This window comes from Sturnus vulgaris, unplaced genomic scaffold, assembly GCF_052056855.1.
Source record: "Sturnus vulgaris isolate bStuVul1 unplaced genomic scaffold, bStuVul1.hap1 Scaffold_192, whole genome shotgun sequence".
NCBI lineage: Eukaryota > Metazoa > Chordata > Aves > Passeriformes > Sturnidae > Sturnus > Sturnus vulgaris.
In genome coordinates, this window is record NW_028276155.1 from 9,923,847 (window position 1) to 9,942,453 (window position 18,607).

The following is an 18,607-nucleotide window of genomic DNA, read 5'->3' on the forward strand; positions in this document are numbered from 1 at the left end:
TGCCTCCAATTTCCTGCTCTCACTGGAACCTGGGGACACTTTCTCAGTTGTGTCCCTCAGTGAGACCCATGAGCAGTATCAGACACTTTGGAGTTCGATCCTCACTGAGGTCTTGAGAGATTTCCTAGCAAACCACAGTTCTGCCTTGATTTCCCTCTGGTCTGGTCCAGTTCATTCAGAAGTTTTTCAACTCCAGTTATGGAGAAATATGACAAAGACCTTCTTAGAAATATCCATTCCCATTTGCAAGGCTTTATTTTATTACTGTTCTCTTTAGAGCAGAGGTGATTGCAGCATTCTGTGATTGATATTTGTGAGAAATGGAGTTGTAAAGGATTCTCAAAGCCTGACTGAAAGCTCACACAGTCTTGTACATCTGTATGCAAACTCTGAGATAAGGTGTGCTGACTCAGAATGGCCCTGGAAAAGAGAAGACATTGTTGAGAGAGAGATTGAACTAGAAACAAATTTCAAATGATGGCCTTGCTAAAAGATCAGACATTTTTGAGAATTAGAACTGTGAAAGATGCATTGTGGCAAGACTACGTGGAGCAAAATACAAGGTGATTGGTGTTAGAAGTATAAGCACCATTGTGTGGCAAAAAGCTAATAGGCTGAAATATATTTATAAAGTATAGTAACCAGGAAACAAGTTGGCTTCAGATAGAATGGCATTGAGATTTATATCTTTTATATTTCACCCTTCAAGGAGTCTGATAATGGATTAAATCTTTTTAAAATCCCTCTCAGTTGACCCATCTCTGTAGAACTGGGATTTTCAAACAGTGCTGAGTCCCTGGACATCAGTCCCTGAGAAGGAGCTGAAGGAAAACTTCTCACAACTCAAAATTAAATTGAAACTCCAGAGTTTATAGAAGTTGTAATGGGTCCCACTGAGGGATAGGATTGAGAAAGTGTCCCCAGGTTCCAGTAAAAGGAAAACACTGGTGGCAGTGATGACAGGTGAGGACAAACAAGGGAAAGGTGTCTCTGATGCTGAGCAAACCTGGATGTGTTTCAGGAATGCAAAGGGCCAAGGGCTGAGCCCCAGCCCCTGGCAAGGCAGATCCTGTCCCTCCCTCATTGCTCAGGGCTCTTCCCGGGCCACTGGGCTCTGGCCATGTGCAATGCCAAGGGCAGCACCATGGGGCGGCCCCTGCCAGGCTGCTGAGCAGGGACAAGGAGGCAATGAGGCCCCAGCACAGCAAGGCTCACTTGTCCCCTGCTGGCCTCAGGCCCAGGGCCAGCCTGCATGGCCCAAGTGCTGCAGGAGTTGGCTCTGTCAGGGCCTTTCAGCTGCTGCCCATCCCTGTGGCCTCTGCAGCCCAGGCTGTCCTACGGTGTCCATGCCCTGCGCCTCTGTCCCTGCAGGCTGTCGTCATGCCCCGGCTGCCCCACCTCGCTGGCCCCTTCCTTTGCTGACAGCTCTGCCTCCTGCCTGCCTCTGCCTGCACACACAAAGCCTTGGCCTTGATGTCAAAAGTTTAGGTCAATTTCTACTGTTCCTGTGAACTTTTAGCACATGAGCAAGACATTCAAGTGCTGGTTTCCCAGTTGTGATGGTTGGCAGCATGAAGGAGACATCTGGCTCTAGGTTGTAGTGATACAAAAAAAAGACGACTGAATCTGGGAAATTGGGGTTGGTGTTACAGTCATGGGTAAATTGTAATATGCATTTAGTGCCTGTATATAAGCAACATGCTGTAAATTTATATATAGAATTACATGTCCACGTATGGTTAGCAGTTATCCCTCACTAAACCTCAGGCCTGAATAAATGATACCCTCTAAAATAGCAAATTAGTTTTAAGGAGTCTTATTCTGATATTTCGGAGATTTGGTGATAGTGAGGTCTCATAGAACCAAGGACTCACCTGTGACACTGTGCAAACTCATGGAACAAAGGGGCCATTGCGACACAGCAGAACTCCATGGAACCAAAATCCATTTTGGCACATTGGGGCCACATGGAACCAATGGTCCATTGTGATACTGCAGATCCCAGAAGATCATTGTGACACTGAAAACCTCTAGGAACCAAGGGGCCATTCTGACACAGCCTGGCCTCGTGGAGCCATGGGCCCATTGTGACACTGCAGAACCTCACAGAACCAAGGTGACCATGTTATACTACAGAACCTCATGGAACAAAGGGTCCATGGTTGCACTGTAGAACCAGGGAGAATGTTGTTGGCCATATGAAAGGTCATGGCACCAGAAATCCATTGTGACAAAGCAAGGCCTCGTTGAACCAAGGGTCCATGGTTAATCTGTGTGGCCTCATGGAGCCATGAGCCATTGTGACACAGCGTGGCCACATGGAGGCGAGGGTCCATTGTGACACTGTGGATCCAAGGAGGCCATTGTGACTGAGGAACCTCATGGAACCACGAGTCCATTGTTACACTGTGGGGCCCTATGGAACCAAGGGGACCACAGTGACATTGTGGGGCCTCATGGAACAATGGAGACCATTCTGACACTTTGGGACCCACTGGAACCAAGGGGCCGTTAGAGCATGGCAGGGCCTCATGGAATCAAGGGCACTACAGTGAACAGTGTGGGTCTCCATGGGATGAAGGGTCCATTCTGACACCGTGGAACCAAGGAGACCATTGTGACACTATGGGGCACCATGGAACCAAAGGTGCATTGTGACACAGCAGGGCCTCATGAAAACATGGAGGCCATTTTTACACTTTGAGGCCTTGTGAAACCAAAGGGCCATTGTGGCACCTCAGAGCCTTGTGGAGCCAAGGGGACCATAGTGACTCTGTGGGGCTCAGTGAAACCAGTGGTCTGTTGTGACACTGTGGGGTCTCATGGAATCAATCATCTATGGTGAAACTGCAAGGTTTCATGGAATCAATGGTTTACTTTGACACTGCAGGGCCTTATGGAATCATGGAGACTATTGTGACACTACAGGTGATGCCTTGGAGTGGCTACCTAGAGCAGAGGCTAGCCAAGGTTAAGAGTATAAAGTGGGTATTTATTAAAGGCCTTCAATAGATTCACCTTGAGCAGGCAAAAGCCTCCCAGGGGCTACACTCAAGATGGATTGTGATGATGAGTTTTTCAGACAGATTTAAGTTTGGTCCATTTGCATATCAGGGGCTAACCCAGCAATTACAGCTTCAGGTAATGAAGCCATATTCCCTCAGTTTTCTCACCCCTGAATTCACTTTTTTTTATACTTTTCAGACCCTGAGACTGTAGGGTGTCCTTGATTTTCAGGCCTAGAGGAATTGTTTTGTCTGACCAAACTGTGAATACAGTTAACTAACATTTTATATGGAGTTTAGAGTTAGGCACTATTGAGTATAGGATTTGAAAACTATATAGGCTAAAATCTTAAAGGCATCACAGGCCTCACTGAATCAAGGGGCCACTGTGACACTTTGTAGCCTCATGGAACCAAGGAGTCCATTGTGACACTGCAAGGCCTCATGGAAGCAAGGAACCATTGTTACACTCTGGGGTCTTGTTGGGCCAAGGGGTGATTGTGTCACTGTGTGGCACCATTGAACCAAGGAGTCCATTGTGACACTACAGGGCCCCATGGAACTGAGGATTCATGGAACAGTGCTGGACCCCATGGAAACAAAGGTCCATTGTGACACTGTGGGGCCTCATGGAATCCTGGAGGCCATGATGACACTTTGAGGCCTCGTTGAATCAAGGGGCTCTGCAGGACCTTGTGGAACCAAGGAGACCCTTCTGCCATTGTGAGTCCCCATGGAACCAAGGGTCCATTGGGATACTGCAGTGTGGGAAATGCAGGCACAGAGAGCTCTCAGGGCCTTGGGCATACAGGCTCAGAGATAGAGATGGATACAGGGTTTGACCTGAGACCTTGGAGAAGGCTTAGAGAATTAGAGCATTAAAGTGAAACAGACATAAAACAAGAATATAAATTTGTAGTTTAAGTAAAAATCTGTTTCAAGAAAACAGAAATATGGATTATGTAAGCAAAGCAGTATGTTAAGTAAGATAGTAAAAGATTTTAAAGTTTAGCAAAAATAACTTGCTATAAAGTTAATTAGATGTTAAGATGTATCAATGTAGGTTTGTGCAGTGTTATATGATATACTGAAAAATGATGCATTGCACTGAAGCCATGGGAAGCAAAGGAATTAATTAATTAATTAATCAATTAAAAAGACACTAGCAAAGTTCATAGAAGTTTTTGATTGGCTAAAAAGCTAATATAAGGAATTTGTAACTAAGAATGAGGAAGCTTCTGGTATTATGGCACTGGATGTAACACCTTTAATGTCTCACCCTTCTATGAGACTGATGAAATAAAGCAATAAACCATCTTTGACAATGTCTCTCAGTTGTTCCATCTCTTGTAATATTCATCTCCCAATAGAGATCTTATCGACATCAGGTCTACCCTTTGAAATCAATGGCAATGTAGGAATAGCAAGTTGACCTATTTTAAAAAATCAAAGGGGATTTAGGAACATCAGGTCGACCTTTTGAAATCAATAGGGATTTAGGGAAATCAGGTCTGCCCATTAAAGTCAATGGGGATTTTGCAGAAATGTGGTGCTAAAATGGGGAAAATCTGGGAAATTTGGGGGAAATACTGGGATGAATTCCAGGAATTTCCATTTCGGGATCATGGTGCTGACACTCTGGAAGTCCTGGCATAATTCCTGGGAACTAATCACAAATTCTTGATCCCACACCTTCAGCCTGTGCTGGAGCTGTATGAGGCTTTTACTTGGCCCCAAAATGGGGTTTTTCACCCTTCCTCCACTCTAGCTCAGTGTTAGGGTGAAGTATCCCTGGGCCCTTGCCTCATGGACGTAAATAAGATATCAAAAGCGGCTCTTTCCCCTAATAAAGTTACAGGTTTATTTCTCGTGGGTAGTGAGGGAAAAAGGAGGGGAAAAGAGGGAAAAGAGGGAAAAGAGAAAAAAGAGAGGGAAAAGAGGAAGAAAGAGACAGAGGCCAGGGGGGGCTGACCTTTTCTAGGGTCTGGAAAGGGGGGGCGGGGAGAAATTGGATCCCAGCCAGCCCTGTGTGGCCAGGAGGGGAGAGGGACCAAGATACAGGGCACAGCAGGGGTCACGGAATGTACCATTTACAATGTATCTAGGAAACACAACAGCTGTGCCTCCACTTAAGCGCAAAATCTTTGTTTTCAGCCCCAAATCTGGGAATTCCGAGCCCAAAGTTGGGATTTTTGGCAGCAAAAATTTTCAGACATTGGGTCTACCCATTGAAGTCAATGGGGATTGAGGGATACCAGGTCTACCCATTAATAGGGCTTGATTGGGAAGGGTTAGTGGATCAACTGGGAGCACTGGGAAGGGCTAAGGGGGGAGACTGGGGTTACTGGGAGCACTGGGGCATAAGTGGGACCACTGGGAGGGATTTATAGAGATACATGGGTATAAACAGTACTCAACATGCACCATTAAAAGTCAATGGGGATTCATGGACACCAGGTCCACGGAGTCAAAGCAATGAAGATTTATGGGACACCAGTTTTGGGGGCCCTCAGGGGTTTTCAGTGATTTAAGTGTTCCAGGGGTACCCAAGGTGTATCCAGGTGATTACTGCGGTAATCCAGGTGATTTTCAGGAGTACTGATGTGCACTGAGGTGATTATTCGGGATACCCTGGTGTACCCAGGTGATTTTTGGGAAGATCCTGGTGATTTGGGGGAGTACACAGGTGTACCCAGATAATTTTGGGGGATCTCCAGGTTATTTTTGGAGCACCCAAGTTTTCTGACTGAACTGGATGGGCCAGGAGAAGATGAAGGCCACTGTCCTCCCAGTCAACGCAGACACAGATGACCCTTGGCAGCCGAGGGGCTCTTGGGGAGCACCCCAACATTCAGGGGGTACCCCAAAACTCCAGGTGAGGACATCAGGGGAGGGAGGGAGCCCTGAATTACCTCAGGAGAGGATGCAGTGCAGGTACACCCAGGTGCTTTGATCCGTGGGGTTGCTGAAGACAGTGTTCTGCACCAGCTCTAGCTCTGGGTGGGGGCAAAGGGGGCACCCCAAAATCTCTAGAGGGCCGTGAGGGACACCCCAATATCTGAATACTCAAGTGTACTAGAGTTCAGGTGTACCCATTAAAGTCAAAGGGGATTTAGAGACACCAGTTCTACTCATTCAACCCAACAGAACGCATCACCTCCCACTTTAGGTGAGGGAGGGGCTGGAAAATTTTGGGGATCCTGAGAAATTGTCGGAATTTTACTGGGGAATTGCTCCCATTTCTTCAGCCTTTTGTGGGGCGGTTCCCCAGCCTTGCCCTTTCTGGAGTCCCTGGCAGCTGCAGGCAGTGGTGCCAGGCCGAGAAGTTGGAGAAGTGGCGGCTCAGCAGTGCCCCAGCAAAGGATAGCTTGGCCTCAGGGTCCTGCCTGCCTGCCAGCACCCACTGGTGTTCCTAGGCATAGACTGAGAGGGCACCAGTATAAACCAGTAAGCACTGGGAGCTACTCCCGAGCTTCTGAGGCCTGTGCCAGCAGCTCCCAGTATAAACCAGTAAGGCTTGATGCACCCAAACCTGCTCCCAGTGTGGTCTAGAGGCTCCCAGGGTGATCCAGTGAGATGGGGAACATAAATGGTTTTGAAAATTCAGAACTTTAGATGTCTATGATATGCTTAAGCAGGTAGAGGGGAAATAGATCACATAGCAGAAACGGTATGTAACAAACCATATAGGAACTTATTTGCCAGGAAAAAGCTTAAAGATAACATATATTGCAAAAACTCAGCAAAGCAAGACCTGGCTATTGTACAAACCCAACAAAAGAGAAACCTGTGGCTCCAGAAACCAACCAGGACCAGACAGGTGGTTTTGAGTGGGACAAGCTGACCTGAGGGAGAGCCAAACCTCCACTGCACCTGCCCAAAAGCAGAGCTCAAACAGCGATTACTGAGGAAGACATACAGCCTTCATCCCAAAAACCACCAAACACAACCACCAGGAGGGGTGGCAGCTAATAATAATACAAAGGGAGAGAAGGTGGAGATGGGTGGGCAGGGAGGTGTGGGCTTGTGGGATCAATGTGTATTTATACCTGGAACCTGTCTTGACCAGGTACATTTGGTTTGGAAGAAATATCCCCCCATGTGTCCCCCATGTGCTGCCAATGAAACACTCTCTACAATTGCAGTGTCAAGTGCTGATTCTCGAAATCAGTTGTTGAGCCAGCCAGAAGGTCTTCGTCTGTCTGCTGGAGCACAGGGGACATCGACATCCCAGTGCACTCCGGACTTTTTCTGGAGCTGACCTCTGCTCCCCGGTCACTCACTGCGGGGACGAGCAACCAACCTCCCATATGGCCTAGAGGAACGTTTGACCAAAATGTTTTGGGGGAGGCCCAAGATAGGGTGAGCCTGTAAGACACTAGGGATGCCTGCACATGGCTAACAGTGTGTCAGAGATAACCAAAAGAAGGTATTTTGAAGCCAGCAAAGGGGTTGCTGTTCACCACTTAGGGTGGCCACTAGCAAGTTTGGGGGTAACTTGAAGGAACCAGGGTGTTCTCAGTATTATTAACAGCATAACTCACTGCTATAACCCTAATTGCCATAAATATTCTGTGTAAATTGTGCTTGTTGTTTGTTGTAGGGTGGTGGAAGGAAGTATTTTATATGGTGGTTGGTGTTTTGTGTTTGCATCACTATAATTTTGGTGGTGGAGAGTTTGGATTTTGGGGAATGTCTGCTCTGTTTTCTGTAGTGGACCTGTGCAATATCTGGTGTGACACTGCCCTCTTGTGTTATTAACTGTCATTGCAACAAGTTAAGATTTCTGTTCTTTTCTGAGGCGTGAGATTCTATTGTTTCTGATGTAATGCTGCCCTCTTGTGTCTGTAACTGTCAATGACAGGTCAGTGATTTTTTTTGGAAACTGTCAGAGTTAAAAAGGTGGTGGAAGCTGGGAGTAAGTGCGGAGGGCTCGACCAAGCAAGGAGGAAGCCCTTTCTAGGTGGCTCCAGATTGAGCCCCCGGATTTCTTGAGGGATCAAGGGAAACTTGTACGGTTGGTACGGGAGGACGGGGGAGTAGAGCAGGTACACTTGGGAGGAATATTCTCAGATTCCATAGATAATCATCTGGGTTTTGATTGGGAGCAACCTCTAATCGAAAGGGAACCTAGAAGGGTTAGACCAATTCCTTGCTTTGTGTGTGGACCAGCAATTTGGACACCAAGGTGGCATCCAGCCTGGGACCTCCTACAGTGTCATTGGTGCAAAAGGAAGTGGCACTGCAGATCTAGGAGGTGGACGCCTACATGCCCCAGGTGTACCCCGGACCCATGGCATCATAGTCAGGAATTAATACAGGTTGAGTGTGAGATTGTGAATTTGATCTGTGCAAAGATGCTTTCAGTTCCCAAGGATTGGCTCGTTTTCGATGACCACTGGGAGGAAGTGAAAGAATATTGCCAGCAGAGGTTTGGGAGAGGAGATAAGAGAAATAAGGAGAGAAATCATGGGGACCCAGCAAAATAAAGAGGTGCCCAGGAGGAGCCCTTTAGGATGTATACTGACCCACTGGAAGGAAGTTGTGGGGACAGGAGAAACGGAGAGCAAAAGGGTTTTCATCAAATACTCTAATCAATGGTGGCCTCTCTAGAAATCAGAAGATGGGGCAAAGTGGCCATTAAATGGAACATGGGATTGTAACGCCATGTTGAAGTTAATGTTGTTTTTAAGGTGGGAAGGAAAATGGGATGAGGCACCATATGCACATGTTTTTCACCTTACAGAACCACCCAGAATGGCAAAGGGATTGTGGTATTAACCCTCCACAAGACCCACTGATCCTAGCAATGGAAAGAGAAAACAGAAGGGTCTCAAATACATTAAAATGGTGCTACTAAGCCTGTAGTCTTGGGCAGAAGTGCACTAAAAATGACAAGGTATATAAGGAAGAAGACTCTGATCTGGATGATCTCCCCTCCTCCATCACTAGAGTTGGGTAGGAGCCCAGGAAGGGCACCAGATCGAACTCCAACACCCCTGGGAAGTCCAGCATCCTCCCATACAAGGGCAAAGCTAGGGAACAACCAGCACCTTTGCAGGTACCTCTTAGAGAAGAAGTGGGACCAGATGGAACAATGATGCTACTAAAGGTTCCCTTCAATACCAATGATTTGGAAATTTGGAAAAGGAATGTAAAGGATTACAGAAAGGACCCTCTAAGTAGAGCTGAACACTTTTGGTTAATAGTGAAATCACATAACCCGGATTGGAATGCTATACAGTTACTGTTCCATGCAATGACAGAACCAGAGAAACAGCTGATCCCAAAGGTACCCTGGGATTTGGCCCAGGAGCACTGTAAGACAAGGGGGAGGATGTAAAGGAATTCTTTCCCTCCAAGGACCCAAAGTGGGATGTGAATAGAATGGCAGGGAGACAGAAGGTACAAGAATATCAGGAGTGGATTGCAAAGGGAATAGAGAAAGCCATCCCCAAATCTATTAACTGCTCAGCTTTATATGCTATTAAACAAGGTCCCTTTGAGTCACCACCTGAGTTCTCAGACAGGCTGAGACACAATGCGTCGTAGCACACCTTTGGACCCAGATCAGATCTCGGGATACAGCAGTTAGTGTCATTATTTTTAGGTAAATCCACCGGTGACATAAGATGCAAACTTCGGAAATTCAGACCCACTGAAGGAAGAAACTTAGAAATATTATTGGATGAAGCCTGGAGGGTGTTTAGCAATCGAGAAGAAGGGAATAAGGGGAAACAAGGAAGGATGATGGCAGTAGTTAAAAAGGAAGATGAAAATTTTGAAAAGGGGTTCCCCCCCTGCGCCTAGGAATAAAAGAATGTGCTCTATGTGAGCAATTAGGCCACTGAAAAAAATGAATGCCCAGAACGCTGAGGAAAGGGAAACAAAGGGGCACGGGGAGTGGCAAATGTAAATGAAAACTGACAGGAAGCAGGGGGATCTTCCCTAGCTGATCCCTTGGTTATAATGAAGCCAGGGGAAGGAAAAGATCAAAAGCAAATAAAATTTTCAATTTATACAGGGGCAATGTGTTCGATTTTAAACACAGCTTTAACTCAGGTGGAAGAAGATTATATTATGGTTAAGGGAGCCACTGGCCATGCTGAAAAGGCTTATTTTTGTGCACTACTAAAATATAAATTGGGAAAACAAGTAGGCTTGCATAAGTTCGTATACATGCCTAATTCACCACATGCACTCCTTGGAAGAGATTTGCTTGAACAATTGAATGCAACAATCAGATTTGAAAAAGGGGAGATTACTCTGGAGGTGGATACTCAAGAATATATTCAAATAACAAGGTTCCCATAGAAGGAAAAATCAGTGAAGATATCATCAACCAGGTGTACCCTGGTGTGTGGGCCACTGAGAAGCCAGGAAGAGCTAAAAATGCATCACCAGTAGAGGTAAAGCTTAAAGAGGGACAATGACCAGTAAGGATAAAACAATATCCCTTAAAAAGAGAGGGTAAGTAAGGAATCCAGCTGGTAATAGAAAAATTCTTGCAATGGGGTCTGTAAAGGAAATGTGAATCTGATTTGAACACTCCCATATTACCAGTTCACAAACCTGATGGAACGTACAGAGTAGTCCAGGATTTAAGAGCAGTCAATAGAATAGCAGAGGATTTATGTCCTGTAGTAGCAAACCCATACACTTTGTTAACAGTACTGACACCTTAACTAACCTGGTTTACTGGTTTAGATTTGAAAGATGCTTTCTTTTGCCTCCCTCTCTATGAAGCCAGCCAAAAGATATTTGCCTTGGAATGGAAAAGTGGACAAAGGACCCAGCTCACTTGGACTGTACTGCCTCAAGGATTCAAGAATTTCCCCGCCATATTTGGCAACCAACTGGCCAAGGATCTCGAGTCTTGGGAAACCCCACCCGGGAAGGGGAGACTGCTACAATACAGAGATGACATCCTGATCACCACTGAGACAGAAGACACTTGCATGCCTTGGACAGTGAGTCTCTAAAACTCTTTGGGGCTCCAAGGGCACCGAGTGTCTAAGAAGGAAGCCCAGGTAATGCAGCAGGAAATCATTTACTTGGGGCATGAAATTAATGTAGGGCAAAGAATACTGGGGCAAGCCTGAAAAGAGGCTCTATGCCAAATACCAAAACCACAGACTGTGAAAGAATTGAGAACTTTGCTCAGAATGACTGAGCGGTGTCGCCTTTGGATCTATAATTACGAGTTGGTTGTTCAAACCCTGATCTGAAGCTAATTACAAATTTGGATGAGACATACAGTAAAGAGGGGTGGGCCCCTACCCCAGAAGGAAGGGTAATCATACCTGGCCATCTATTATGGTTTGTAATAAGGGAGGAGCATAGGAAAAGACACTGGGGACCAGAGACTGTGTATGAACACTTAAATCACAACATCATGGCTAGAAATTGATACACTACAGTGAAGCAGGTAACTCCACAATGTGATCTCTGCCTCCAGACTAATCCTAAAAACAAAGCCAGAAATGGGTGAAATTGAGAAGGGAAATGTACCTGACCAATTATGGCAAATAGACTTCACAGAACTCCCAAGAAAAGGGGGGTTTTGTTATTTACTGGTATGAACTGATACTCTTTCAGGATGGCCTAAGGCTTTCCCTGCTACAACTGCTAAGGCCAGAAAAGTGGTCAAGGCATTAGTCAAAGAGATAGTATCACGATTTGGGGGTCCAGCTGCCATTTCTTCAGATAGAGGGCTCCATTTTATTGCACATGTGGTACATCAGGTTAGTAATGCTTTAGGTATAGATTGGCAATTACATACCCCATATCATCCCCAGTCAAGTGGACAAGTGCAGAAGATGAATCATTTAATCAAACAGCAAATTGTTAAATTAGGACAGGAGGTCAATCTGCCTTGGCCTCAATCCCTTCCTTTAAGCCCTTTTACACAGACAAACTAAACCAAGGGCAAAGGAAATGCTGAGTCGTTTTGAGATCCTGTATGGGCGACCTTATGCAATACAGAAGGGAACATCAGCACAAATAGCGGAAAAAAACTATAACAGAATACATGATGGCCCTAGGGAAACAACTCAGCAATATCAGGAAAGATGAATAAAGAAGCTGGTGTAGGGGATTGGATGGACCAGTACATAATGTACAACCTGGAGATTATGTGTATGTGAAGTCTCTCACAGAAAAGACTTTGGAACCACAGTAGGAAGGACCATACCAGGTGCTCCTCACCTCCTTCACTGCCATCAAGATCAGAGAACAAGCAGCATAGATACATCACACTGGAATTAAAAAGGCTTCACAGTCAGCATGGAGAATCAGGCAGGTGCAGCCTGGAAAGCTGTGGCTCTGATGATCATAGCCATGGCTATGGCAGACATGTGTGCAAGACCTCCTATATACAATGGGACTGGCATTTATGTGTGTCAGGGGAAAGCTTCTGACTTTGACTCTCCTAAGTCTCTGTGGCAGGTGTTACAAATATCAAACACAACTGTCTGGACAGGGAAAGATGTCTGGGGATGCAAATTTGCATTTGTTCAGGACGGATTCCATCAGGGACTTATAAAACCCATTCAAATTGGTACTGAATGTTGTGACACATGCTTCACTAACTGTTCTGAAATCAGGCTTAAAATAGAGGGATGTGAAACCAAGGCTTTTAGAATTAAACCACGAGGGAACTGTGCTACATCTATCTGAACATAGAACGTGGGCACAAGAGGTTAAAGGGAAGTGGCAGATTATTAACATAGAGCTATGTGCCACAAGAAAACAACTGAGGTTTGCATGTGAAGGAAATGTCAACAATGACCGAGATATCTGCCTGGATACACAACAAAGCATCTGTCTCTTCAGAATCCATTCAGTCAACCAGACAACCTTGCTGGTATATATAGATCAGGGTTGTGTATGCCTCAGAACAGCATGCCCCAACATAAGAGTGGACGAGCTCATTATAAAGGAAACACAATCTGATTTGTGCATTTGTAACTTGGCCAAAATGGAGGGGTGCAATTTCTCCTATTGGGCACCTGTTGTATCACATCAGTATATAAAGGCAAACATGACAACTGTGCAGGATGTATTGTCTGTGCCCAGAAGAATGAATCTCACTCTAGTTATAGAGCTACTAAAACACAGATCTTCAAGGAATTCTGAAAGAAATGAGAAGTATGGGAAAGCAGATCTTGATCACAATACAACATGAGACAGACTATAAAGAGACCATAGAAGGTTGGAGGGAGACACATCTCACCACACGTGGGATGTATTTTTTGGGTGGTCTCCTACTGCAGCAGGGTTTCTACACTGATTGTGCCATCTGATAGTAGTTTTGTTAGTTCTGATCAGTTTAAGATTTGTTCTTGGTTATGATTTTCTGGAATTTGAAACAGTCACAAAGAATGGCTACAATCCCTATCCTGTAATCAAATCACCTAGGTAAAGACAGTCATAGAGTGTATGATAGGCATCTTAGAAAGCAAAAGAATTTGCATCATTTAGAAGAAAAGGGGGGAAATGAGATGGGGAACACAAATGGTTTTGAAAATTCAGAATTTTAAAAGCGCATAATATGTTTAATCAGGTGGAAGGGAAATAGAACACATAGCTTAACCATATGTAACAAACCACATAGGAACATAATTACCAGAAAAAAAACATTAGGATATATTGCAAAAACTCAGCAAAGCAAGATCTAGCTATTGTACAAACCCAACAAAGCAGAAACCTGTGGCTCCAGAAACCAACCAGGACCAGACAGGTGGTTTTGAGTGGGACAAGCTGACCTGAGGGAGAGCCAAACCTCCACTGCACCTGCCCAAAAGCAGAGCTCAAACAGCGATTACTGAGGAAGACATATGGCCTTCATCCCAAAAACCACCAAACACAACCACCAGGAGGGGTGGCAGCTAATTATAATACAAAGGGAGAGAAGGTGGAGATGGGTGGGCAGGGAGGTGTGGGCTTGTGGGATCAATGTGTATTTATACCTGGAACCTGTCTTGACCAGGTGCACGTGGTTTGGAGGAAATATCCCCCCAGGTGTCCCAGCTGCCAATGAAACACTCTCTACAATTTCAGTATCAAGTCCTGATTCCTGAAATCAGGAAAGGTCCAGCAGCTGTGTTGGTTCTGTAGAGCAAAAATGGCCCCGGGTTCCATGGGACCCCAGTGTCACAACTGACTCCTTGCTTCCATGTCACCCCCTCAGTGTCAAAATGGCCCCTTCGCTCCAACAGAACACAAAGGTTTTGTATAAATATTGAGCAAATCCTGCTTAACACACCTGGGAACATCTGTCTGCATTCAAAAGTGAGATTAAAGGTGAGGGTGGCACCAGCAGCTTCCATCTACAACAATGACCCAGGGAAAGGACAGGGACAGAGAATTCAGCTGAAAGACTCAGAATTCTGCTTACAGAGATCATTGCTGGTCACACTGTCCCTCGTAGGAAGGTGACATCATTCCAGGCAGCCTGGACTGAGCGTGTGGTTCCTCAGTGGGGTTTGTTGTTTAGGAAAACTGCTCAGGTTATTCCATTCTTTCCTCACAAACAGGAAAATTTCTCCTGGGCCTGTGTGCAGGCAGAGCCCTGAGGAGAGCAGGTGGGACATGGTGCAAGGGGCTGGGACAGCCAGCTGCAGAGCTCAGGGGACAAGGTTCTGCTGCAGGGCACAGGGATGTCAGTCCCAGGTGGGCGATGTCAGACATGGTGAGGCTGGGGGTGAGGAGCAGGTTGTCCAAACAGGCTCAGCCTGCAAGGGGCTCATTCTTCTGCATGCCCAAACCTCCTAAGGAGACATTCAGCATCCGGATCACTTGGTAAATGCTTTAGTCAGCTCTTCTCTAAAAGGGAAAATGAAAAACTATTCCTGTGATTAAAAACACAAAAGTCATGAGATGCACATCAAATCCTTCCCCATTAACAAAACTCCAAGCAGCTGCACAACCCCTGATAACTTGAAGACTACTGGAAGAAGACAAGGTGCTCCTGAAAACTTTCTGTATTTTAATCAACCCCACGGTGGATTTGGGGCTGAGTCCAGGACCCTCAGGCACTGAGAGAAGGTTGAAGAAGCTGCTCAAGGAGGCAGAAGCAAAACTCCAAGTCCCTTGGAGCATCACTGGCCCCACTGAGGGCAGGGAGTGCCAAAGGCTCCCCAGGGACTGGTGAGAGCAGATCCTTGAGGGCAGGATTGCAGGAGCCCGAGGCTGTGAGCAGGGAACTGCAATGCTGAGCAAGGCCTGGGCTGGCTGGAGGAAGCAGAAAGGCCAAGGCCTGAGCCCAGGCCTGGCCCAGCAGGGCCTGTCCCTCACGGGTGGCTCGGGGCTGTTGCTGGGGCAGTGGGATGGCAGGGGCAGCAAGGACAAATGTCACCAAGCTGCCAGCCCTGCCAACCTCCTGAGGGAGGGCCGAGGCAGAAGCAAAGTGCAGCCCCTGCCAGGAAAGTTCCTTCTGTGGGGCTGCAGAGGCCCTGCCCGAGCCCAGGGCACAAAGGCCTGGGTGCCTCTGGCCCTGCCAGCCCTGCCCAGCCCTTGGCCATCTCTCCTGCAGGCTGTGCCCCCTGTGCGTGCTGCTCCTGTGCCCTGGCCGGCTGCACACGCCCATCTCGCTGTCCCCCCCAGCATTTCTCAGCCCAGCATTGCTGTGCCCTCCCTGGGCTCCCTGCACCCAGCGCTGCCGGCTCCTGGCACACAGAGCCATGGCCTGGCCCAGCCTCACGCTGGGACACCTCGGGCACCAACATTCTGCCCTGGCAGGGACTTTTCTGTTCCCTCACCTCCAGGCTGAACCTTCCAGGCTGCACTTTGGGGAGGTTTCCTTCTCTTCCCACTCCCAAGGAAAGCTCTGTGTCCTGCTGTTCACAAAGAGAGAAGGGCTGGTGGGAGATGTGTTGTTGAGAAGCTGTTTGGGGTACAGTGACCATGAAATTATGGAGATTTTAAATATTCTCTGGAAAAAGGAGGGGCATCTACAAAACTTCTACATTGGACTTAGAGAGAACAGGATTTGGCCTATTCAGGATGCAGTTTTGGAGAGTACCAAATCAGTTACTGATTTTTTTTAAGGGAAACAGCCTTTAAAAAGCAAAGTTTCCCAGGAAGGATGGAGACAATTCAAGAAAGAAGTCTTGTAGGAGCTGCCTGTCCCTCTGTGCCACAAAGTCAGATAGAAAGAAAAATGACTGGCCTAGTAGGGCATGGAGCTTTTCTAGGAACTCAGGGTTAAAAGCAGGTGAATCACCTTTGGACAGAGGGGGACAGGCAACTCAAGAAGTATTTCAGGATGTTGCTAAGTCATGCAGAAAGAAAAGTAGAGAGGTGAAAGCTCTATTAGGATTTAACCTGCCTGCATCTGTGAAGGATAACAAAAATTATTTAAGAAATACATTAATGGCAAAAGAAGGGAAAAGGAGAACCTCTATTGTTTATTAGGGGGGATATGGTTACCAAAGATGAGGAAAAGGCTGAGACACTTAACCCATTCATTGCCTCAGTTTTCAACAATAGGACAAGTTGTCCTCAGGACAAGTGTTCTCCTGAGCTGGGAGCTGGGGACAGGGAGCAGAACAGATCCCTGTAATCCAGGAGGAAGCAGCTGGGGACCTGCTGAGCCACTCAGACACTCACAGGTGTCTCTGGCACCAGATGGGATCCATCCTAGGGGGATGAGGGAGCTGCTGGATGAGCTCCCCAAGCTGCTCTCCATCATTTCTCATCAGTGCTGGCTCAGCAGGGAGGTGCCAGAGGACTGGAGGTGCCAATGGGAGCCCATCCCCAAGAAGGGCTGGAAGGAGGATGTGGGGAACTGCAGGCCTGTCAGCCTGACCTGGGTGCCTGGTGAGGTGATGGAACAGATCACCTTGAGTGCCATCACAGGGCACCTACAGGATGGCTGAGGGATCAGAGCCAGCCAGCGTGGATTTCAATATCTGCATTGATGATCTGGATGAGGGCATTGAGTGCAGCATCAGCAAATGTGCAGATGGCACCAAGCTGGGTGTGAGTGTGGATGTGCTGGAGGGTAGGAGGGCTCTGCAGAGGGACTCAGACTCCACTGTGACACTGACACTGCAGGGTGTCATGGCACCAAGAATCCATTGTGACACTGCAGGATCTTGTGTCACCAGGTGTCCATTGTGACACCGTGCAAACACGGAGTCTATTGTGTCACTGTGGAGCCTTATGGAATTCAAGGTACCTGTGACTCCATGGGGCCTCATGAAATCAAGAAGACAGTTGTGACACTTTTTGTCCTTGTGGAAACAAGGAGACCACTGTGACACTGCTGGACCTCGTATAACAAAGAGACCATTGTGAGAATACAGGGCCTTGGGGTGACCAAGGCGCCATTGTGACACTGTGGGGCACAAGGATCTAAGAGACTTTGTGACACCCAGGGGTTCCATGGAACCAAAAGTAAATTGTGACACTGGGAGGCCTCATGAAATTGTGACACTCTAGGGCCTTATGGAACCATGCTGACATTAAGCTGGGTGTGAGTGTGGATCTGCTGGAAGGTAGGAGGGCTCTGTGCACAGGCCTGGACAGGCTGGATCCAGGACCCAAATCCAACAAGGTGAGGTTTAACAAGACCAATTGTCAGGTCCTGCACTTTGGACACAACAACCCCTGCAGTGCTACAGGCTGGGGACAGAGTGACTGGACAGCAGCCAGGCAGAAACGGACCTGGGGACACTGATGGACAGCAGGCTGGACATGAGCCAGCACTGTGCCCAGGTGGCCAAGAAGGCCAATGGCACCTGACCTGGATCAGGAATGGTGTGGCCAGCAGGACCAGGGCAGTGATTCTTCCCCTGTGCTCAGCACTGGTTGGGCAGCACCTCAAGTGCTGTGTCCAGTTCTGGGTCCCCAATTTAGGAAGGACATGGAGGGTCTGGAGCGTGTCCAGAGAAGGGCAAGAAGGCTGGTGAGGAGTCTGGAACACAAGTGCTGTGAGGAGTGGCTGAGGGAGCTGAGGTTGTTGATCTTGGAGTAGAGGAGGCTCAGGGAGCCATGGTATTGTCAGGGCACAGGAGTGACATGATGATCTCCAAGGACTTTTCCAGCTTTTCTAATTCTGTGATTCTCTGAAACCACCCCTGGAGCAGTTGCAGGATGAGCCCTGGGCCTCCTCTTCACAAGGTCCAGCAGCCCAGGTCCCTCAGCTTCTCCACACAGCCCCAAAGCCCATCCTGTCAGACCTGCAGAGCCTCTCCAGCCCCTCCTCATATCTCACAACAGGGAGCCCCACACCCAGACACAGCAGCCCAGATGTGCCCCCCTGGCCTGTGGTGCCTCTGGCAAGGGAGCAGCCCGAGGCACTGCAGGACCCTGCAGACAATTCCTGAAGCACTTGGAGGATGATCCTGCTCCCCAAGGGATGATCCCATGGTGCCAACTCAGGAAAAGAAATTGAGAGTGTGGCCAGAGAGGAAAGGGCAAACAGGGATGGACTATTGGCAGGAGAGGGGAATAGGGTGGGTAAGAGGAAGAAATCTAGAAAGATTTCTGGAAAGAGTAAGGAAAGCAAAGGTGAAGCAAAGGAATGCTCAGGGCACTTTGGGAGTGGCTGCCAGGCAGCCCTGGCTGTGAGCAACAAAATCTGCAGTGGGACAGGA